Consider the following 8,822-nt stretch of genomic DNA (forward strand, 5'->3'; position numbering starts at 1 on the left):
ACAACAGTAATAATTATTGGAATAGGCAACCACACTAGGACTTTTGTCTGACTTGGAAGCATGATATCTTTATGACTTTTGATTCTTTATATACAGACTTCTGACCTACTTCAGTAGCGAGAAAGATCTTAATAATAAATACTGGAGAATTCTAGTATTGGAAAAAGACTGGTGATCTGCAGTGTGAGTTGTATAAATAACGATTTTTTTTGTATATACACTTGTGTTTATTTGCTATTCTTTTGCTGTACATGTTGGAAGTTATTTTCAATATATTTCCTAAACCTGCTATATTGCAGATACTTAAATCTTTCTGTTGGACACCACTGTACCTGAATATTGCATTGTGAGCTTGTCAGTCAAAAAAATATTCTAAAAATTCTGATGCAGACAGTTAAGTTTAGAAATGATTTTGGCTCTACATTTACTGCATGAGAACCCTTAATATTGCTTGTAATATTAAGGATCTAGGTACCTTTGTTCTATGTGAGCCATTGACCTGTTTTCCAGGAGATATCTTTCATTTCCCATTGCTCTGATATTTGTGTTCATACAGATTTCAGTTAGTTGCTTATTTTGCACTCAAGATGAGGAGATGGAAATCTGAATGTTGATGTTACCACCCACACACTCTGTTATTGATGAAAATGTTCCATACAACTGTTTATACAAACCTATGTTTTACTTGATTCTGTTTTCATAAATACCTTTCATCCTGCAATTAATTAATAAATGAAAACTATATTTTCCAAAGTTATAATTCCACTTTATGATGTATTAAAAGTAGATTTGTAAGGCATACACAATTTCCATTATTACTCTGTCATTTAGTCTATTTTAAGTTTATCACTTATAATGTGACAACTTAAAAAACTGCCAACATTGCTCTAATAAAGAAAAACAAGTATACCTAAAAACTATTTTTTAAAGTTGAATCTTAAACAAAGCATAGTATCTCTAACTCCTATCCTCTCCATACATTTCCCAATTGATATAACTATTTCCTTGTTTCAGAATATGCACCATGCCAATTTATATTCACATCTTCCAAGTTATTTCTTTTCTCAAAAGTGTGTTGTCTGAAATGCAAATTTATTCTAAACTTGTACAAAATCCACTTAATTGCTTTCAAATAATGTTCAAGAATAAAACAACAAAGATACAAGCGCTCACTTTATTTTTTTCTGGATTTCTCATTGATTTCACTACTAAAATGAAATTCCTACCTAACATGCTAGATGTGCATAACAAATTAACACCACCGCAAAGAGCTGTAATTGTATTAAATAAAGCACATCCAACATCTTGCAGTGATGTGCTATAGACTTTTGGAGTAATTAGAGGTCTTTTAAAACTATATCTGATTGTTATGTGAAGCAAGTAAAAAGGTGGCAAGAAAGGTTCTGGGTCATTTCTTAAAATGTTTTCTGTAAGTTGTTGCACATGATTATCAAGAACAGTTACGCACGTCTAGCAGGAGTTCACAATCCTGTCTGAAGTATAACAATACTAATTTTTCTATTAAAGCACACTTCAAGGACTGTAACGTTCGCTCACATTCCTTATTCTATCTCAAGTGCGGCTCTGCTTTAATAAGGGTCGATAAAGGTAAGGATAATTTTGGAGATGTTGGCCACAAACCACTAGTAATACAACATAAAACCAAGAAAACTGCGAAGTTTTAATTTGGTCAGTTGCAACCAGTCTCACACCATTGCTATTTTAGTAACTTCCATGAAGATGCTTCTCTACCCACAATATTCCCAAAAAATACCACTTCCAAGTTTCAGTTTAAGCTTGCCTTTTTTTTTTTGAATTACTGGATTAACATTTTCAAGCTCTCAACCACAAACTCAAATATGCGACAAAACATCAGACAGTTCTCCCATTGAAACCCACTTCAGTGCAAGTTTCATCAATCTCTCGAAAGTGACGGACGTGTTATACGGGCCAAACGACATAACATAAAACTCGCACAAGCCATCTTTTATTCTAAAAGCAGACTTAAGTCTGCTCCCGTCATCCAGTTCAACTTGCCATTATCTGGATGCCAGCTCTAACATAATGAATTTGTGGTGTCTCTTCCATTTATCTGTTTGCGGTGACGGAAAGGCGTCAGTGCGAGTTCCATATTCACCCATCTAAAATAAATGTAGAACCTGGGCAACTAGCGCTACCAATGTGACCAGTCATTCTCCTTACAAAATAAATAGGGCTTTAACCTCTAGATTTCGCCTGAACTACCACTGTCGACATCCTAGCGCAACATGCAATATTGAGTAATATTCCTTAAGAAGAGCAGATATTATCTCCACTAAAAAATAAACGAACAAAAGCAGCAAGGACAAAATGAACTTAATGGCTTTCTCGGCCACGTATGATATGAAACGTGCATACATCCAGAATAAATGATAAATTCAGAATAAATACTACAGTATTATAAGAAGATAGAAATGCATAACTATCTTCCAAGAAGTCCATACAGAAACACATGCACGCTAAATTGAGACTTAAAGACAAATGTTGCAATATGAATAGCCTTTACTTGAAAAAAAAAGATTAACACGTTTATAAACTAAATATATCTGTTCAACACGTATGTGATGAGCTACATGCAGAAATTGTATAAAATTTTAGCAAAACCTTACGTGAATAAACCTAACTATTAAGGGGAAATTTTGTGATTATTTCAGTATAAGTCGTACTCAGGTTGAGGACGACAGAAAGAATTGTACAGCTTACTATTGGCTGGGGTTATTTTTCTTACATGTGTATAATAGTAATGGCCAGTGGCTTAGGAAATCTAAGATAGTAAAATCTCAAGTTAGTGTGTTTTTTTCAATTATTCTTGCTCAAGTTCTCATCTCTATCCAGCTACAGCAATCAACTACATTATTAATCGTAAATGACAACCACCTTACAAATTACATCAGCATGGTATTCTCAGTAAAAGTTTTTGTTCTGGTTATCCAATTTCGTATTAAAATTTTGCTGTCCATGTTTGTTCAATTTATTATTTGCAAAACATTTTCTGTATTTACCATGTATTACACATACTCATTATTTACGTGTAGGGTATCAGGGTACCTGAATACCACACTCTGAAACTGAAACGTCTTTCTATCAATAAAAGCTCATGAAATATCTAGAAAAGTGCGTACTATAAAACAAAGCATTTTCTTAGTACTTGGGCTTCATAAATGTACGCCCATCTACTTTCTACACTGAAATACTCATGTCTAATTTATTGATGAAATATTATACATATTGAGGTAATCTTAAGATTAAACCTAACACACAGTATTCCATTTCTGCAAAAATAGAGGTTCGATAACTTAAAACGTAAAATAATTGATGTAGTTATTTTTTCACACATCTATTGAAAGTGACAAGATATGCGTTGAAGTAAAGATATGCTACAAAATATTTTATTTAAAACGAAAACAGGAGATATGCTGATCAAAACAATGGTGAACTATTGCATTGTGAAATAAGGAAAATTAGGGTTAAATAAACTGCGTTTGAGGTAAAAGTATATTAAAACAACTTAATATTAAAATGCATGAAGTTAAAATTAAGTACAGCAGGTATAAAATGTCATTTTAGAACAAGGACTAGACTTTGTCAGCGACTCTAGCGCTTTCATTTAAACTGCTCTCCCCAGAGTTTCAAATCAGCATTTGGTGAAAAAAGTGTCAAAAACTCCATTCACAGTACACATTCTTTCTAATTAAATTATTAGTAGTAGTACAAATGATATGCTGTTTTAATATCTTAACATATTCAAGTAGTTTCTAATCGAGACATATATGTTTAAGATTTTAAATAGTTCTAAAATACCCTGTATTTACATAAATTATTCAAATCTTTGTTTGTTTGTTTTGGAATTTTGCTCAAAGCTGCTCGAGACTATCTGTGCTAGCCGTCCCTAATTTAGGAATGATAAACTAGAGGGAAGTCAACTTTTGAACTACTCTTTTTACCAACGAAAAGGGAGATTGGCTGTAACATTCTAACGTAAACACGGTCGATAGGTCAAGCGTGTTTGGTAACGGGATTCGAGCTAGCGACCCGAAGTCTGTGAGTCGAGTTCCCTAACCACCAAACCATTATCCAAATCCTCACAATACACATCTGCGTGGTATTTTTAGCTGCATATGTTTCTAAATTTCATAATTTCCTTAAAACTCTATGTGGTTGAACCAATTGTGCTTAATCTATGTGGTATATAGACAATTAATGTTACTTTTGAAAAAAAGAGAAAAATGTGGCTGAGTAGAATCGTACATTACAGAATTAAAAATTGAATTTGTATGCTCTTTTCTTGTTATTAAGCGTGCTATGCCTACCACGGGTATTGAAGTCCTGTTTTTAGCGTTATATGCCTTCAAATATACCGCTGAAAAACTGAAACCACAAGTTATTTATATTATCTTAGTTTCTTCAAGTCGAAAAAGGGTAATATTGTATAACTGTTTTATCGGAGCTCATTGAGACTAAATTTCATCTCCAAGTTAGCTCGAATCATCTTGGAAAATATAAGCTTTAAAAATCATATTATTGTATTTTTTTTTAATATGTTATCATTAATATAAATCTTGAATACACGTTCGGAAAACTTTGCTCTATACGCAAGCATGTCCTTTTAATTAAGTTAATTTTGTTTTGACGTAACGATTTGTGAAAATGTACCGAAACGCCGTAGAGGTCACTGGTTGTAGCGGGAAAAGTTTTATTTTGAAATGTGTTGAGTGTTAAACTTCGATCAGTAATACATTTATAGTAGTATATAGTATCAGTAATGTTAAGTTGAAAGGGATAAAAAGTTTTAAGAATATTTTTTTTTGTCTCTGATTCCGTTTTCGACTCTTTGTTTAACTAGGGTAACTGTGAATTGTTTGTGTTATGCCTTATGAGTTATAATAATTAACATGATTGCCTTGCCCTTAGTGCATCATTATTCATTTTATTGGACATTAAAATTAAATTAATAATAATTATCTAGCACTGTCGCTTACTAGTATTATTTATTAAATACGATTACTACAGTAATACTAGTAACATCAGATTAAATTTGTCTCCTTTGAACTTCTCTGAAGTCCTCATCTTCAGCTTACCGCTCCTGCTAGCCTATTAAGTATTAATAATAATAATATCAGTAATACTAACTTAGCTATTAGTATTTGTGCGTCGGAGCAGGTCTGGCAGACCGGACAGCAGCCGGACCAACATTTTGTCACAGTAACTGTAGGGTTTTTTTAAACTTTAACTTGCACTTCAAAATTTTTTTCTAAAAAAACAGATAGGCTTATGGTAGTATATATGAATCAGTATAACAATGCATAATAAATTACATGTGTAATCCGCAGGTGTACATGCTTGCGCCTGCTTATAGTTATAACTATGGTGAGTATAAGTGTCAGTGAGCATCTATTTATGTAAATCATAAAGAAGTGCTTGCAAATGATTAATACTTTCAAAAAATTATAGTAGAATTAGCACAAAATTCAATATCAGAGTACCTATTTTTCAAAATTTATCTTTGAGGGCATACCCCTAGCACTAGCATGCTTTGCACACTATTCTGAGTTGCTTGATCAATTCAGAATTGCTTCCTCCACTCTTGTAGTATGTATTGTATTATAATTATATACCTGTTACAATAATAAAAACAACTGTGACAGTACTGTATACTTATTTTTATTAACAAAATTTTAGATATACTTAAAACTTCAAGGATTTAAGTGACAGTGAATGTGAGAAACATAGTTTAAGTCTTGGTTTAAAATTAAAAGTAGAGGATTTAAACAGTTTGTGTTTGCATGCATGTAACTTGTAAGCTGAAATCTCATGTAGTTGTGGCTGAAAATTTGGTAATGGTGTTGATACAGATCATTCGTTGTTTTATGTTTTGCTCTTGTATTAAGTTTGTGCCTTGTTTGTATTGCAGTGTTATTGTCTATCTTTATCTGGTCATTACACATTAGGCCAAGTAAAAAAAAAGTTTAGTGTTCAGAGTTTTCGAAATATGGAAGGAGGAGGTCCTTTTTCTTTTTTAAATGACCCCTTTGAAAGAAAGTTTGCACCCCTTCATAATATTTTCATTTCTTGTTTTCAAAGAGTCCATGTCAAATGGAAGTCTTTGTTTTATTTTCTCATCAAAATGATACAGAATTTATGACAAATAAAGAAAAATGGCAAGATGAATTAACTGTTTATCTCATTTTGTATTCAGAACTCTTCTTTGTTTCTTTGTATGATCGAAAAATGATAATTCAAAAAAAGGAAAAAATTGCCCCCCACCCAAATAAAGAGGGGGAAGCAGCTGCACTAAAGGAAGTGGGCAGGGATATTAAACATTTTTTTTTTTATTTGACTTAAACAACCAAAAATTAAAATATTAGCCAAATGTTTATGTGATCATGTGAAAATGAAAGGTGTGGTAATGTGAAAACAATAGTTTAGCACAACTAAAAACTTTCACAAACACTATAGGTTTTGATTAATTATCAGTTAAATATTCGTGTCACTTTGTTACTTATCTTTTTTTAAGTGAAAATAGTTGACAATATGGTTGATTCTAGATTGTGAGGTTTTAACTATAACTTTTAATACTCAAATCTCGGCTATCAACACTGTCATTTCATAATTGACAGTTATTCATAGATACTTGTTTCTTGTCCTCTGACCATTCTGGACCAGTGTATTGCAAAAGTTACAATGCTTGAGATTATAGTTGCTGATGCTTAACTTGTGCTTTGAAACACATACTTTATTTATGAGGCATAATTTTATATCTTTTTTTTTTTGTAGTGTTAATGTTAGTTTGTGAACATAATAAGTTAATCTCAGATGTATGTTCTTAATATTAAAACCTAACAAAAGTTGAAATGTTTTCTTGTCCATCTCTTTTTATTGGATATTAAAAACTATTTTATAGATCTATTCTTGTAACTGTTTACTTTTTAATACTATTTTAGATCAAACTTACAAATTTTTGCATCTGTAATATTTTGCAAATACTTTGCTATAATTTCAAAATTAAGATCCCCTGGTGTCAGATTTATCTTTAAACATCTGCATCATAACACTTCTATATAAAATAAGTTCAAATAATTGAATTTTAACTTCATAAATCATCCAGCTAGTCATTCTACATAAGCAGCCCAATGTCCAGAATATATTTTGCAATTAAATCAAACCTGAATTTATTTCAGTATGAAAATGATTGAAATTAAGAAAGAAGACTCACTGTCAATAAAAGACATTTTAGAGGTTTGTATGGCATTAGTTGTCTAAATGTTTTAAATTTGAAATATTATTTAAAATATTTCAAGTGTTGCCATACTTATTGATGTGTAGTAAGATTTACATTACCTTCAGCATGTAAGCTACTAAAATGTTTTTAAATATCAAGAAAATTGTGCTGAAAAATACACTTTTTGTTTGAATTAATCATGTTTTTTATTTGATAACATATTTTGTATGATTTTGATAATTTTTATTGTACTTTTTTTATTTTAACAATATATGTTTTAACATTTTGAAATGTTCTCATTATAATAACAACTAATATGCTTAGGTAAAGAATGTAAATCAATCGTTTGTACATATAGTTATTGGTTACATGTCCATTTTTTTAATATGTTTAAGAAACTTCTTCAGCTTTTTGCATTTCTGAATGGAATCATCACAGTTCACGATGTATACACTTATTTCTGCCAAGTAAGCTATATGTAATTTGCAATAAGCAGCAGATTTAGGAAATATTTTGCAAAGAATGAATTGAATATAAAGAGAAAACGAAAAAGACTTAAACACAAGTGCAAAACAGATATATAATGTTGTGCTGGGGTTTTACTCTTATTAGCTAGCTTCCAAATTCATTATATAACTGCAGTTAGATGCTAGAGCATGTAGGAAGCACATCTACAGAATATGGAGACTGGAGAATGAACAATCACATATTGCATTATTAAGTCTTGTTTATTAATTTAAACATATACATTTAATAGATTACAGGTTTGCTTGTGGAAATTTTAATTTTACTGGTCAAAGTGGCAGATGTGCTACCAAGTTCATTATATACTATTTTAAAGGGATACACACTTTAAAAAATGTGATATTCCCATGCTCTTAGCACAACACTGAATTCATGATCATATTATTGATAGTCAAGGAAGATAAACTCCTAGCTTATACTAACCTGTACAAATTTGTGTACCACCTTTAATCTAAAGTACAACATGCACCCAAGGAGAGCAAAGATACAGAAACAGGGTGAAGCATATATAAACGTTTACTGAATAGTTATTGTGATATGTAACCTTTGTCTAAGATAAAGGATTAGAAAAAGTTTATTACCTTACACAAATTGTTTATGCTGACATCTATTAATAAAATGCATATTTTTTTAAAAAATTGCCTTAAAATATATATAATCTTTTATTAGTTGTGAAAGGGTAGAATGTAGCAGTTTTTCACCTGCAACACTGATAGTGTTTCAGAAAAAAGTTCATACATGTTGTAAATGAATTAGTGTTTCAATATTGTAAATTCTAAGAAACCTTTTAACATATATTTAAATTTTAAATGAGTTTTTGTTTACATCGTCCTTGTGTCTTTTTGTTTAGAAATATGAAATGGAAATATCAGATCTCAAGTCACCACTTCTATCACTTTTAAATTTGCCAACAGGAAATTCCATTGTTCTGCAGGGAAAAATAAAGGTGAAGGAAATAATCACACATATTTGAAGTTAAAGCTGACTGTTTGAAGTAATTAATATTTAAATAAAACAAGTATTTGAATTAGAGACGGAT

The 8,822-nt window shown here is 30.9% G+C and overlaps 1 protein-coding gene across 4 annotated transcripts in view; it reads left to right on the forward strand.

Moving 5' to 3' along the window:
* Nucleotides 1-4,735: 4,735 nt before the first annotated feature.
* LOC106460365 (protein zwilch homolog) overlaps nt 4,736-8,822 on the forward strand; it is a 32,329-nt gene continuing 28,242 nt past the window's right edge. The window contains exons 1-3 of one of the 4 annotated variants that reach the window (XM_022387071.1): nt 4,736-4,883; nt 7,218-7,275; nt 8,634-8,729. The gene's annotated coding sequence lies outside the window, so the exon portion shown is untranslated. Of the gene's footprint in view, nt 4,884-4,976; nt 5,407-7,217; nt 7,276-8,633; nt 8,730-8,822 lie in introns of those variants that run through there. The other 3 variants (XM_022387072.1, XM_022387074.1, XM_022387073.1) reach the window with 3 other exon arrangements.

Source organism: Limulus polyphemus, unplaced genomic scaffold, assembly GCF_000517525.1.
Source record: "Limulus polyphemus unplaced genomic scaffold, Limulus_polyphemus-2.1.2 Scaffold760, whole genome shotgun sequence".
NCBI classification, from domain to species: Eukaryota; Metazoa; Arthropoda; class Merostomata; order Xiphosura; family Limulidae; genus Limulus; species Limulus polyphemus.